Source organism: Symphalangus syndactylus, chromosome 8 (assembly GCF_028878055.3).
Source record: "Symphalangus syndactylus isolate Jambi chromosome 8, NHGRI_mSymSyn1-v2.1_pri, whole genome shotgun sequence".
Lineage (NCBI taxonomy): Eukaryota > Metazoa > Chordata > Mammalia > Primates > Hylobatidae > Symphalangus > Symphalangus syndactylus.
In genome coordinates this window covers 44058217-44072253 of record NC_072430.2, presented here as the reverse complement: position 1 = coordinate 44072253, position 14037 = coordinate 44058217, and the positions used below count along the sequence as shown (strand labels likewise).

Here is a 14037-nt window from a genome sequence, read left to right as displayed (position 1 = left end):
TAGGAGCCATGGGCCACAGGTGACTACTGAGCACTTGAAATGTGGCTACTCCCAATTGAGATGCGCTGTAAGTATAAAACAATGCACCTGATTTCAAAGACAGTACAAATAGAAGGTAAAATATCTCATTATAATTTTTACATTGATCATATGTTGAAATGATATTTTGGATTTACTGGATTAAAGAAAATATGTTATGAAGACTAATTTCACCTATTTCTTTTTACTTTTTTTAATGTGGCCACTAGGAAATTTTAAATTGTACATGTGGCTGGCATTGTATATTTATTGTACAGTGTTGCACAGTACAATAAAATGAAGAGATCTGCCTTTTTGCACTGTACAATAAAAACATATAAGAAGTGTGTGTCACCAGGGAAAGAAGTGTGGGGACCATTCTCAACCATGTTAACTCACCCTTGATGTCAGTGAGTGAAACTCCCTGGCCCAGCTCAAGTATTTGTTGAATGCCATCCATTTGAAGGAACACTGGGCACAACCAAGGACCCAAGAACCTAAGCCAAAAGGACACCCATCTCTCTTTTTCTTAATTATTTATTTTATTTTTTGAGGCTGGAGTGCAGTGATGCGATCTGGGCTCACCACAACATTTGCCTCCCGGGTTCAAGCAATTCTCCTGTCTTAGCCTCCCAAGTAGCTGGGATTACAGGCACCTGCCACCACGCCCAGCTAATTTTTGTATTTTTAGTAGAGACAGGGTTTCACCATGTTGGCCAGGCTGGTGTCAAACTCCTGACCTCAGGTGATCCACCCGCCTCGGCCTCCCAAAGTGCTGGGATTACAGGCATGAGCCACCACACCCGGCCCCCATCCCTCTTTACTCATAAAAAGTTTGAGGACTGTTTCAGCAGACAACACAAAGCTATAAGAAACCCATCCAGAAGCGGGAAAGAATGGCATTTCTGTAGTAAGTGCCAACCTTTCCAGCTGACTTTTTGAAGGCACATGTAAACATGAGAGAAGTAAGGGAAGGAGACACATACTTTCCAAACAGCCAAAGAGTTCATTTGAAAGAAGAAGTGTGCCACAAAAGCCATCCACAACAAATGCAGTTCCTAATGGGCTCCAAGAACTGAAGGAGTTTTAAGTCCCATGGGAATTAAAAACAAGAACAAGCTCACCCTCAATCCCTCCGTTCATCCACAGAGCAACCAGCCATGGCCTCAGCGACTGGTTGGCTGTGCTGGTTCCCTGAGATCCAGAACCAGCTCTGATATGTTCCTCCAGGCACTGAGCTGAAGAGGAAGAGGAATCCTTTGGAAGAAAAGGCAGCATCAAAACTGCAATCTAATTTTCTCTCTTCCTGGGGGAATGTTGGCGGAGGAGTTTTTAGGCCCTTCACAGTATCTCAGTGCATACAAACACACACACAATCAATTTCTCAGGATGCGAGATGCTCCTGGGGTAGTCCTTTGAAACTTCATAATTCAGGGCAGAGTCAAATAGAATCAATGTTTACTGCCGCTCACTAACTTAGTTCATTCATTCATTCATTCATTCATTCATTCACTGGAGGCTTTCTCTAAGGGAGGCATTGCGCTAGGCACAGGTGGCAAAATAAAAATAAACCAGACGTGGAAACAATTCTCAAAAAGCAATTTCCATCCATCTGGAGACAGAATAAAGACAGTAGGCCCAACCCTGTGAGCAAGTAGAGCAATTACTTGATGTGACTTAAAAGGAAGCAGCAGCCTGCCCAGCCGGTCTTCTTTTCCTGGCCTGGTGCCCGTAATCCAAAGGGTTCATCCTTGAGTGTTTGTTGAATGCATTCACTCCTTTGGGTTTTCAAGGTTTCAAGGTATTGAGATTTTCACAGATTTGTACAAAACAAAGGAGAAGAAGGAGAAGTGATACATGTCAAAGAACATCAGTGGAGGGAGGGAGTAGTTCTTGAGCATTTCTAACGCTGAGCGAGGGAAAGGCTTCAAGGAGAAGGTCATATTTAAATTGAGCCTTGCTTGGGGAGCTCTTAGAAATAAGCCAAGGGGTGAAAGGCCTTCCACACCAAAACCATAACCTAACAACAGCTAATTCATATAGCAAATATTTGTAGGTTACTACTGCTGGGCCTTGGAGTACAGAAAGACCTAAGAAAACCCCCGTACCCCCACTTTAAAGGGACCATATTTGAGAGATGGGGTGGGAGGAGAAGGTAGTTACAAGGCAGAAACAGGAAGCCACGGGGCTCAGGGTACTGTGGGGCTGGATGAGTAGCACCTGCCAGAACACAGAAGGTCAGGATCGTCTTCCTAGAAGAGCTGATGCCTGAGCTAAGTCCCAAATGACCTGGAGGAGGACAGGGTGTCCCTACAGAAATGGCAGCACCTTTAGGGAAGTGGGAGAGGGCACTGTGATTTCAAGGGATCCCTCTGGTAGGAAGGTAGTTTATGCAGAGGGATGAGTGAGACAGAGAAAGCAGAAGCAAGGAGCGGGTGCTATTGCTAAAAAATGTGTTTCATCTGGGAGGCCATCAGGCAACACCAAAAGATTTTAAGCTAGGAGTGAAAATGAAGAGATCTGCCTTTTTTTAGAAGTTCATTTCAGCCGCAGCATGACCATGGATTGAAAGGTGAGCTGCAGGCCTGGGAACCTGTTAAGCGGCTGTGGCAGCCCAGGATGAGGTATACAGGGCAGAATCAGTGGCTTCTAAGGAAGTAGAATCTGCAGGACTTGGTGACTGGCATGCTGTGGGTTTGAGGGACACAGGAGGGGCCCAGGATGATGCACCTGGGAATGGACATTGGTCAGCTTGGTCTTGACTGGAGAAACACACAGTCAAGGCCAAGGCCTGAGGGCTGGAGGCCAATGAAGCACTGAGATTTTCTGTCGTGGGGCAGGGGTTTGCCTTACTAGAAGACCTTAATCCTCCATCCCCAACCCTTCCCTAATGTTGGTATTCATTTATCCCCTTGGGCAATGGTGGGTAACCTAAGCTGAGAGGCTGTGAGAGGCTGAGATTCTCTTGAATATCCCCCTCCACACAACAGTGCCAGCTTTCCTTTCTCTATGGACTCCACCTTCAGTGGGAGCCTCTTCCAAATTCCCTTCTTCTAATCCCCATCCTTTCCCTTACGACCTGCTCTGAATTGATTTAAAGGAGTTTCCCTCCTGGGAGGTTGCATTTTAAGAGGGAATTCTAGGACACCTCAAAACCTACACAAGGAAGGGATTAAGCCTTCATAAGATACACAGTACACACACACTGTCTCTCACACACACACACACACACACACACACACACGTGCATAAGTAGTGGCTTGATTAGAACCTCAGGCACCAGGAAAGCCAGCAGATGGAATATTTTTACACAGGAGCTTTCTCCACTCAAATCACACAGAGTAATCACAGTCTACTCTAAAGACCAGCCCCAGCCCCCTTCTCCCTCACTAACACCAGACCATCTCAAGTGGGCCTCGGGTCTTCTTCCTGATAAAGCCACTGGTTGCAGAGCTCTATGGGGTCTATTTAAGATGGCTAACTCTCCTCTCTCTCTTCCACCCTCCTCTACCTGCCAAGTCCACATTTTCCAAGTCCTCCCTCAGCCCACCCACATGGACACCATAACTGAAATCCTGGTAGTTCTTCTGTCCTAAGTCAAAGCAACTGGCAAGGCCTCCTGCAGACAGGGACAGAATGGGACAGGAGAAAAAAACTGTCCCTTATTACCACCATGGGGAGTGACCAGGACATGCATGAACAAAATTCCCTAAAACTATACATACATGTGAAGAAAGAAAATTCACCCCCTTGGCCATTTCTTGGATAGAGAAGCTTTTTTTCATCTGCAAAGGTGGATGCCTCAAAGGCCCCCAAAGAGGGCTTTCTACAGGGTGTTGCTTTAAGTGTGGTGACACTCCCAGGCACCTGTTTCCCTCACTCACAACATTTACATGACCTCAGGCTTCTACTCTGTCATTAGTCAGGAATCATCCAGGAGAAGTCTACAAGCCAAGCATAGGAGGGCATATTAAGTCTTGTTGTCCTGCAGATATTTACACCACCATATAAAAATAGGTGACCACAGCAGGAGAGATGGATGCAAGCCACGGAACCTAAAATGTCCGCCACTCTGGCAAAGAGGGAGACAGAGGCCTGCTGAATTAAAGCAGGTGTTTTCTGTTCTCAGACAGCCTTGGGCAATGAACTCTGGCCTGCATAGTCGCAAAAGGACCTCAACTCCATGTTTACGCTACTCCAGAGGAAAAGAGAAGAAGCTGAGCAAATGTTCCTAAAGCCCACAGAGGGCCCCGTGCATTTTAAATGCATCTAAGCCAACAGGGCAGCCAGGCTGAGGACAACTTCTCCAATGCAGCAATGGGTTCTGGGACAGAGGCGCAGCCCAGAGAACCCCGAAGAAAATAAAGATAGAGGAAATGGAGCAGGGAAAATCAGCGAGGTGGGACTGCTGAGAGAAGAGAAAAAATTGAAGTAATTGGTTCTGGTAAGGGGAAAGGCAAAAAATCTAATAAAATGGGACTATTAAAGACCTAAGCAGCAAAGGAAATTTATTTTTCGTACCTGGAATCCCAAAGTCATCAGATGCTCTTTGTTCTCACCAATCAAAGGATAACACAACTTATTGTGTCCATGTACAACAGACACACATTTGCATCGTCACCATATTGTAATAGTTGGAACTCAGTGACAATTCTGAAAGTGAGGGCTATTTTCTAGACACAAGTGGGCTCATTAACAGCGACTCTGAAAGCCACCATGTTTCTAGAAAGGCTTTTGGTAAAGCTGATGGTAAACATTTTAATCGTAGCCATTCAGCAGCTTAAATCTAAACCAATTTGGATTAAATAGATCTCAAGTTAGGCACTTGCTGCTTTGGGTTTTTGCACAGTTTTATGAATAGCTCTATTAAAATACTTATATTTTAGTACATCTCATTTTCTATTTTCCTATCCCACAAGGTGTAGAGGCCAGATACGACACCTTAAATCTCCAGAGTCTGGCCCAAGGCCTAGCAGATGGTTAATAATTGGTAGTTGAAAGAACAAGTAAAAGCACAAATTACTAAATCTAGTGATATAAATCCCTCCCCATTAAAAAAAAAAAAAAAAAAAAAAAAAAAAGGTAGGCCCAGCCAGGTGGCTCACACCTATAATCCCAACGGTTTGGGAGACCAAGACAGGGAGGATGGCTTGAGGCCAGGAGTTCAAAACCAGCCTGCACAACATAGTGAGACTCTGTCTCTATTTACAAAAGAAAAAAAAAAAACTACTCCATACCTACTAGGTGGCTAAAATCAAAAAGTCAAAAATAACAATTGTTATTAAGAACAGAGAAATGGAGAAATCAGAACCCTAATATGCTGATGGTGTAATTGTAAAATGGTCCAGCCGTTTTGAAAAGCAGTCCAGCAGTTCCACAAATGATTACACATAGAGTTACCATGTGACCCAGCTATTCCACTCCTAGGTATATCTCCAAGAGAAATGAAAACATATGTCCACAAAGAAACAGGACATGAATGTTTATGGCAGCATTATTCACAATATCCAAAAGGTGGAAACAACCCAAATGTCCATCAACAGACAAATAGATAAACCAAAGGTGGTGTATCCATACAAGAGAACATTATTTCGCCATAAAAAAAGAATAAAAGTACTGTTACATGCTACAACATGGATGAATCATGAAAACATTGTGCTAAGTGAAAGAAGCCAGTCACGAAAGACCGCACACTCTATGATTCCGTTCTCGTGAAATTCCAGAATATGGAAATCCACAGGGCCAGGAAGGAGATTAGTGGTTACTCAGGGCTGGAGATGGCAAGTGTGTGGGAATAGGAGGGGGACAGCTGAACGATACAGGGTTTCTTCTCGAGGTGATGAAAATGTTCTCAAATTGACTGTGGTGATGGCTGCACATATCTCTGGATATACTAAACACTATTGAACTGTGTACTTTGTTTGTTTGTTTGTTTTTAGAGACAGTGTCTCACTATGTTGCCCAGGTTGGACTCCTGGGCTAAAGGATCCTCTCACCTCAAGTGACCACAGCAGAAGAGATGGATGGAAGCCATGGAACCAGCTTTGTATACTATAATCCCCAGCTTTGTACACTATAAGTGGGTAAATTTTATGGTATATGAATTATATCTCAATTAAGCTGTTTTTAAAAATTCTCTACTCATAATAAATACCAGAAATTTCTATGGCTATTTTCTCCTTTAGAACTGTGTTAGACAGGCAGAAAATGGAGACTATTAGAAGAGATTCAATTTTCAATTTGGTGCTTCTATATTTATATGAAGCCTGAAGGCTGAGGTGGGAGGATTGCTTAAGTCCAGAGGTCAAGGCTGCAGTGAGCCATGATTACACCACTGTACTCCAGCCTGAGCTACAAAGCAAGACAGAAAAAAAAAAAATCTTGTATATTAGCTACTCTGGAGTGACTCCTCAAGTGAGGTCTCATAATGCAAGCTGAACTGAGAACCTGTTTTACTTAATGACCAAAGCTACTCCTATCTCAAATTTGGGTTTCTTTTAAGTTCTGAGATATAGTGAGGGTAGGAGAGACAATTCCATCTGAATTGAGGTCCTTTTTCAGTTTTATAATGTCTTTAGCTAGTTTTGATCATGAATTATGAATTTTGGATAAACTTTCATGTGACAAAACCAAGGAACAAAAACAAGGAATATGACTGGAAGCACTGATGACAATATTAAATAGTATAAAAGTCTAAGGAAGGAGGGCGGTAGAGGAGAAAGGGAAATCCAAAAACCCTAGAACTGAATCCCAGCTTGACTACTTCCAAGGTACACAACCTCTGGCAGTTGATTTGACCCTGAACCTCAGTGTACTCATCTGTAAAACGGGGCTATTCATACCAGCTTCTGCATGTGATAGTGTAAGTGACATAAAGAAGAGTAAATGACACATAGTCAACACTTGAGAAATACTTCTCCCTTCTTCCCAGATAGAAAATGCAAAATTGAGAACTTGTTGATGCTGAACAGGAACAAACAAGGGAAAGAACAGATGACAAGGAATGGTGGAGTTAGAGGGAGTCTGAGCTAACAGAATGAGACCAAACAAATTCATTGTAGCCAGATAGTCCTGGACCAAAATGGGAGATAAGGCTTGCCTGTGTTCAAGGAAAAGGGGCATTAGACAAAACAGAGAGCAAAATGAGAGCCGGATTGGTCTGTCCGTAAGCTCTTTGAGGTTTAGAAAGGAGAGTCCTTTCGAGAGCTTCATGCTGAGATATTATGGAATTAGATAGGGATGCGGTGGATGACAGCAGGATGGAATTAAATGTAACAACCAGGATATGCAGTTACTAACAAGTTACTCGCTGTTCTCAGGGATAGTCCAAAAGCCTGGGTTTTAAGAAAGCAAGCCTTAATGGAAATAACCAACGTCTAGTCCACATTAGAGTGTCTCCTTCTTTGATGCCCCATTGGGATGAGGATGGAGTTGTGCAACTGTTTTTTGCTGAAAAGAGTAAAACCAGTTTTCAAACAGTGCCCTAAAGCCCAGTGCCCAAATTTGTTACTGGCAATTGGGCGCCCTCTGGTGTCAGTGAGCAGGGATGCCACCCTTTGAAAGTAGTAAAGTTGGGAAATCCTGTTGGGTTCCAGCTCTAGAAGGAACTGCCAAACAGCAATATTTACATGGATACCTGGAAGGCAGGAAAAGGTTGAAGAAGCACCACCATGACACAAACGAGTCCTTCTGTCAAGAAGTTCTGGAACATAGTCAGTATTCATGAAATGTTTGTTGAAAGTGAATGACAATTAGGTCCATGGCAGACAGTCCTGCATTAATGCCCCATCAGGATATTGACATGTAAAGAATACACCACCTGTCAAACCGTTGCAGCAATGAAAAACTTGACTGCTCAGATCTTAGGATACATTTTTTTTTTTTTTTGAGACAGAATCTCACTCAGTCACCCAGGCTGGAGTGCAGTGGTGCGATCTCAGCTCACTGCAACCTCCACCTCCCGGGTTCAAGTGATTCTCCTGTCTCAGGCTTCCGAGTAGCTGGGACTACAGGGGGGCCACCACGCCCATCTAATTTTTGTATTTTTAGTAGAGACAGGGTTTCACCATTTGCCCAGACTGCTTTCCAACTCCTGGCCTCACGTGATCCGCCCACCTCGGCCTCCCAAACTGCTGGGATTACAGGCGTGAGCCACTGTGCCCAGCCAGATCTTAGGATACTTTCTGAGTGATATAGTTGAGTAAGAACCATGGCTAGATCACCTAGCTGAAATTAAAGAAATTACTCCACTGGATCAACCAAAATATACATGCTGTAACAAAAGTAAATCCTCTTGGCCAGGTGCAGTGGCTCACATCTGTAATCCTGGCACTTTGGGAGGCCAAGGTGGGTGCATCACCTGAGGTCAGGAGTTCGAGGCCATCCTGGCCAACATGGCGAAACCCTGTCTCTACCAAAAATACAAAAATTAGCCAGGTGTGGTGGCACATGCCTGTAGTCCCAGCTACTCAGGAGACTGAGGTGGGAGAATGGCTTGAACCCGGAAGGCGGAGGTTGCAGTGAGTGGAGATTGCACCACTGCACTCCAGCTTGGATGACAGAGTGAGACTGTGTCTCAAAAAAAAATTAATGAATTAAGTAATTAAGTCCTCTGTATAAGTCCTCTTTTCCTTGCTGAGCTTTGGTAAGTCCATCTGCAAAGTCGAGGGGGGCAGAGAGTTTCCTCTAAGAAAAGATGACCTGTGATCCTGCATACCATTAGAGCAGTAAAACACGTTCAAGTTATTTCTCACCTATGCTGAGTCAGGTGGGGGAAAAAAAATGCCCACTTCCATAGCCAGAGCTGTTTTTGCATCAGATCTGTTATTCATTGAGAGCAGAAGAAAAAATTAACCTCACACACTTACCTCAAATTGTTTGCCTGTCTAGTTCTTTTGTTGCCAGAAACTTAGATTCAGTAGACTCAATAGCACATGAAGCAAGAATTCCCGAGCTATTCCAGTTTTGCCCAGAAGGAATGCAAGGCTTGAGAAGAAAAAAATTTAAAAAAAAAAACAGCCTTAGTATGCAGTGATCCACTTTGTTCATAGTGCCCCGATTGCTGGGTAGCCAGCAATGCTTTGGAACCTGCCTTCTCCCTGCTGCAAGAACTTGGAGAGACAGTCCCTGTGCAACCCCTGTGCAAATAAAAAACATGCACCATGCCACTTTTGTTTTGTTTCTTTTATTTTTTCTTTTATCTTCTTTTCTTTTTGTTGCTTACACCTGTAACAAAACTTCAAACCACACTACTTTCTTTGCTCATGAAACCTACAACAACTTCTGCTTCTTCCTTTGTGAATGCCATGTTGTACTTGTAGCCTATATCTATGTCCCCTGAATGGTCAAGTACCTGAACTTGAACATCTGGCAGAATGGCCTCAAATGTTATTTTACAGACTAGCCCTGCCCTGCCTTGTGGAAAAGCCCCAGAGGCCACACTTACCCATGGCTGATGTTTTAAATGACTATTCATTTGTCCCGGAAGTCACAGACAGATTTATGCCTCAGACACTCTGCAAAGAGGTACCCAGAGCACAGACTGAAAACTCAAATAATTATTCCCAATCTTCTTTCTGGGATCAGGAGAATAAATGGAGAGCAGATGCTTTAAACGCATCAAGGGCACATGGTGCTGCTGGAAAAGGGGTGCAAATCTGTCCCCCACACAAAGCCCTTTAGGAGAGGATGTCCAAGCACCCTGGAACTTACTCTACATTTCTAAAAGTGGGGTGAATCCCAAGGGGCTGGGCCAAGCCTGGGGGCGCTTGTGCACGCAGAACAGCCACTAGAGCAGGACCTGGTCTCCCAAGAGAGTCAGGGTCTTGCTCTGTTGCCCAGGCTGGTCTTGAACTCCTGCTGTCAGAGGCATGTGAACCACAGTAACTCCATATTAAATAGGAGCTGGGTAAAATGAGGCTGAAACCTACTGGGCTGCATTTCCAGTAAGCTAAGGTATTCTAAGTCACAGGATGAGATAGGAGGTCAGCATAAAATACAGGTCATAAAGACCTTGCTGATAAAACAGGCTGCAGTAAAGGAGTCAGCCAAAACCAAAATGGCGATAAGAGTGACCCCTGGTCGCCGGGCACGGTGGCTCAAGCCTGTAATCCCAGCACTTTGGGAAGCCGAGGCAGGCGGATCACGAGGTCAGGAGATCGAGACCATCCTGGCTAACACGGTGAAACCCTGTCTCTACCAAAAATACAAAAAATTAGCCAGGCGTGTTGGCGGGCGCCTGTAGTCCCAGCTACTTGGGAGGCTGAGGCAGGAGAATGGCGTGAACCCAGGAGGTGGAGGTTGCAGTGAGCCGAGATCGTGCCACTGCACTCCAGCCTAGCGGACAGAGAAAGACTCCGTCTCAAAAAAAAAAAAGAGTGACCTCTGGTCGTCCTCACTGCTACACTCCCACCAGCGCCATGACAGTGTACAAATGCCATGGCAACATCAGGAAGTTACCCTATATGGTCTAAAAAGGGGAGGCATGAATAACCAACCCCTTGTTTAGCATATCATCAAGAAATAACCATAAAAATGGGCAACCAGCAGCCCTCAGGGCTGCTCTGTCTATGGAGTAGCCATTCTTTTATTCTTTTACTTTCTTAATAAACTTGCTTTCACTTTGCAAAAAAAAAAAAAAAATTTCTAAACGTGAGGCAGGTAGGCGAGCATTAGGAGTAGAAAGTCAGGCTCCCAGCTGGCTACCATATTTAACTGGTTTCTATTTTAAGTAAGGACTACAAGGAAAGAGGTGGGAGACAGGGCAGAGCCCCGCATGTGCTCTGCAGGAGCATTACTCACCAGGTCATTACTCACCAGGGTGCTTTTAAAATCTGGGAGCCCTGCAGGGGGTTTCCTTTGCAGGCTCACAGCTAATGTAGAAGAATGAGGGCTTCTCTTCTCCTGCCTTCTTTTCAGGGCTCCTAACCTTCCAACACCCAGAGTGCTCTCCCAGTGGGTGGGTCAAAATAGCTTACCCAGAACTCCAGGAGGAAGAGAGGAGGAGGTACAGAGAGTGGGTAATGGCACTCCAACATTCTGATGGCAGAACTGAAGAGGTTATATAGGTGGTGGGACATCGTAACATGAAACAATACTTCAAATCCAATAGCAAAACCTCTTAATTCATCCTAACAACATGATATCATAAAAGGCCCTTTTATTAATTCTTAGAAAAAGACATTCTTGACCAGGCATGGTGGCACACATCTGTAATCCCAGCACTTTGGGAGGCCGAGGCAGCATAATCACTTGAACTCAGAAGTATGAGACCATCCTGGATAATATGGCGAAACCGTGTCTCTACAAAAAATACAAAAATTAGCCAGGTGTGGTGGTGTGCACCTGTAATCCCAGCTATTCAGCGGGCTGAGGCAGGAGGATCACTTGAGCCCAGGAGGTCAAGGCTGCAGTGAGCTATGATTGTGACACGCACTCCAGCCTGGGCAACACAGTGAGAACTCATCTCAAAAAAAAAGAAAGAAATGAAAAAGAAAAAGGCATTCCTGATGGAACCTGCTAGACATCCATGGAGCTAAACTTTCTATTTGTCCTATCCCAAATAGAAAATCCATAGTGCCTGATTTTATTGTAAAACACATTTATTTAAAGAAATCAAAAGTTTTTTCCACATCCTATTAAATCCCTAAATCTCATTATAAGTTGACTATAAGTAACCATTGATTGAATTTTGCCATCAAATAGAATTTAGTGCCCTCAAGTTCACAGCATTGGGTGAAGTATTATACGCAAAGTAATTTAGACAATTATCTCAGAATCTTAAACTATATCAATACCCTATATTACATTATAAACCATTTCCAAAAAACTTTTGGTAAAGTGCTTGCTGTTCAAGCAGACAACTGAGCCCAACCAATGAGAAAGGATTCATCATAACAATAAGAGTCACACTGAATACTGCTTCCCAAGTGCAGGCACTGTTCTAAATCGCTTTATCCGAACGAGCCTGTGTAAGCCTCTCAACAGCTCCTTAGACATACTCTCAGGATCCTCATTTTACTGGCAGGAAATAAAAGGATGACTGTAGAAGCAAACTTAGAGTAACTAGCAGCCTCCACTTAAAACTAGGTCAACAAGTTTGCCAATCTCTAAACTCCAGTCCAAATAACTTTTTTTTTCACGTCAGACGAATGATATGCCAACATCATAACAAGGTTTGAGGGAGGCACAGCTCACACATGCGCGTGAAAACCCAATCATCACGCTTATGAACTACAAAAGGATTCAAATAGCTCTTCTTTCAAGTTCAAAACACAAAAATGAATTTTACTCTCAAATCTAAAATTTGCAACACCAGGTTTGTCATATCACACAAAGCTATTTTCATTAGCTATCTGAAAAGTAGGGAAGAAACCTTTTTCTCAGTCGAATAAAACCACACACACCTTTGAAGCAGCAGGCAACCATCAGTTCCCCTGCTATTGGAGAAGCCTCTACTGCTTTTATTTGATTTTTTTTTTTTTTTTGAGACAGAGGGTCTCACTCTGTCACCCAGGCTGCAGGCTCATTCTCCCAGGCCCAAGTGATCCACCCACTTCAGTCTCCCATGTAGCTGGGATGCACCACCATATCTGTCTAATTTTGTTCATTTTTTTTGTAGAGACAAAATCTCACTATGTTGCCCAGGCTGGTCTCAAACTCCTGGACTCAAGGGATCCTCCCACCTCAGCCTCCCAACTTGCTGGTATTACAGGTGTGAGCCACCCCTCCCAGCTCCTCCTTTTCCTTTACACTGTTCTTTTTTCCTCTCTTGGCATTCCCGCCATCTTGACATTTCCCTCTGGGGAAGGTGGGGAATTTCAAAACCAGTTTACCATGGTGCATACACTGCAAGGAAAAAAACAAATACCAAAATATCAAACTTCTACTAAAAGTTTTTAAAAGTTTACCTAAGGCCAAGCACGATGGCTCATGCCTGTAATCCCAGCACTTTGGGAGGCCGAGGTGGGCGGGTCACTTGAGGTCAGGTGTTCGAGACCAACCTGGCCAACATGATGAAAACCGATCTGTACTAAAAATACAAAAATTAGCCTGGCATGGTGGCTCACGCTTGTAACCCCAGGTACTAGGGAGGCTGAGGCAGGAGAATTGCTTGAGCCTGGGAGGCAGAGGCTGCAGTGAGCCGAGATCGCACCACTGCACTCCAGCCTGGGTGATAGGGCAAGACTCTGTCTCAAAACACAAACAAACAAAAAAAGTAAGTTTACCCAAAGCAGCAAATGATTCTGCTGACACAGTAAAGCCATCAAACAGATGGGCAGTGGCAAATATATGAGTGACTTTAAACCTTTTCCCAACTGCCGCATAATCCACAATGGAGGTAGTACTTCAGAGCAATAGGTGTTCCCTTTGTTCATTCTTTTTCATCCCTTTCTCCAGTTGAGCCCCCTCAAGCCAATGATAAATAAGAATGTATACATTACTGAGGCCTATTGGTATTAGGAGTTTGAGGTTTATTTGGTTTTTGTTTTTATTTTATTCTCAATGTGAAAATAATTTCATCTATTTCCTGGACATAAAAACAATGCACATCTATTATGAAGAATTGGAACAATATGGCCGGGCACAGTGGCTCACGCCTGGAATTGCAGCACTTTGGGAGGCTGAGGTGGGCGTATCGCCTGAGGTCAGGAGTTCAAGACCAGCCTGGCCAACATGGCAAAACCCCATCTCTACTAAAAATATAAAAAATTAGCCAGGTGTGGTGCCATGTGCCTGTAATCCCAGCTACTTGGGAGGCTGAGGCACGAGAATATTTGAACCCAGGAGGAGGAGCTTGTGGTGAGCGAAAATAGCGCCACTGCACTCCAGCCTGGGTGACAGACTGAGACTGTCTCAAAAACAAAAACAAAAAAAATTGGAACAATACATAAAGATACAATCATGAAAATGAAAGTCTCTTAAAATCTCACCATCCTAACCAGTAAAAATGAGGTAGACTTCTTGCAGTGCATTTATGTACACACACATGCACACACACGCCACAGGTTTACATGGATA

At 43.9% G+C, this 14037-nt stretch overlaps 1 non-coding gene across 1 annotated transcript; it reads right to left on the bottom strand.

Annotated features, from left to right (window-relative positions):
* Positions 1–12157: 12157 nt before the first annotated feature.
* Positions 12158–12261, bottom strand: LOC129489066 (small nucleolar RNA U13). Its single transcript, XR_008659882.1, has one exon. It is a non-coding gene; the product is annotated as a small nucleolar RNA U13 (small nucleolar RNA).
* Between the last annotated feature and the right edge of the window lie 1776 nt (positions 12262–14037).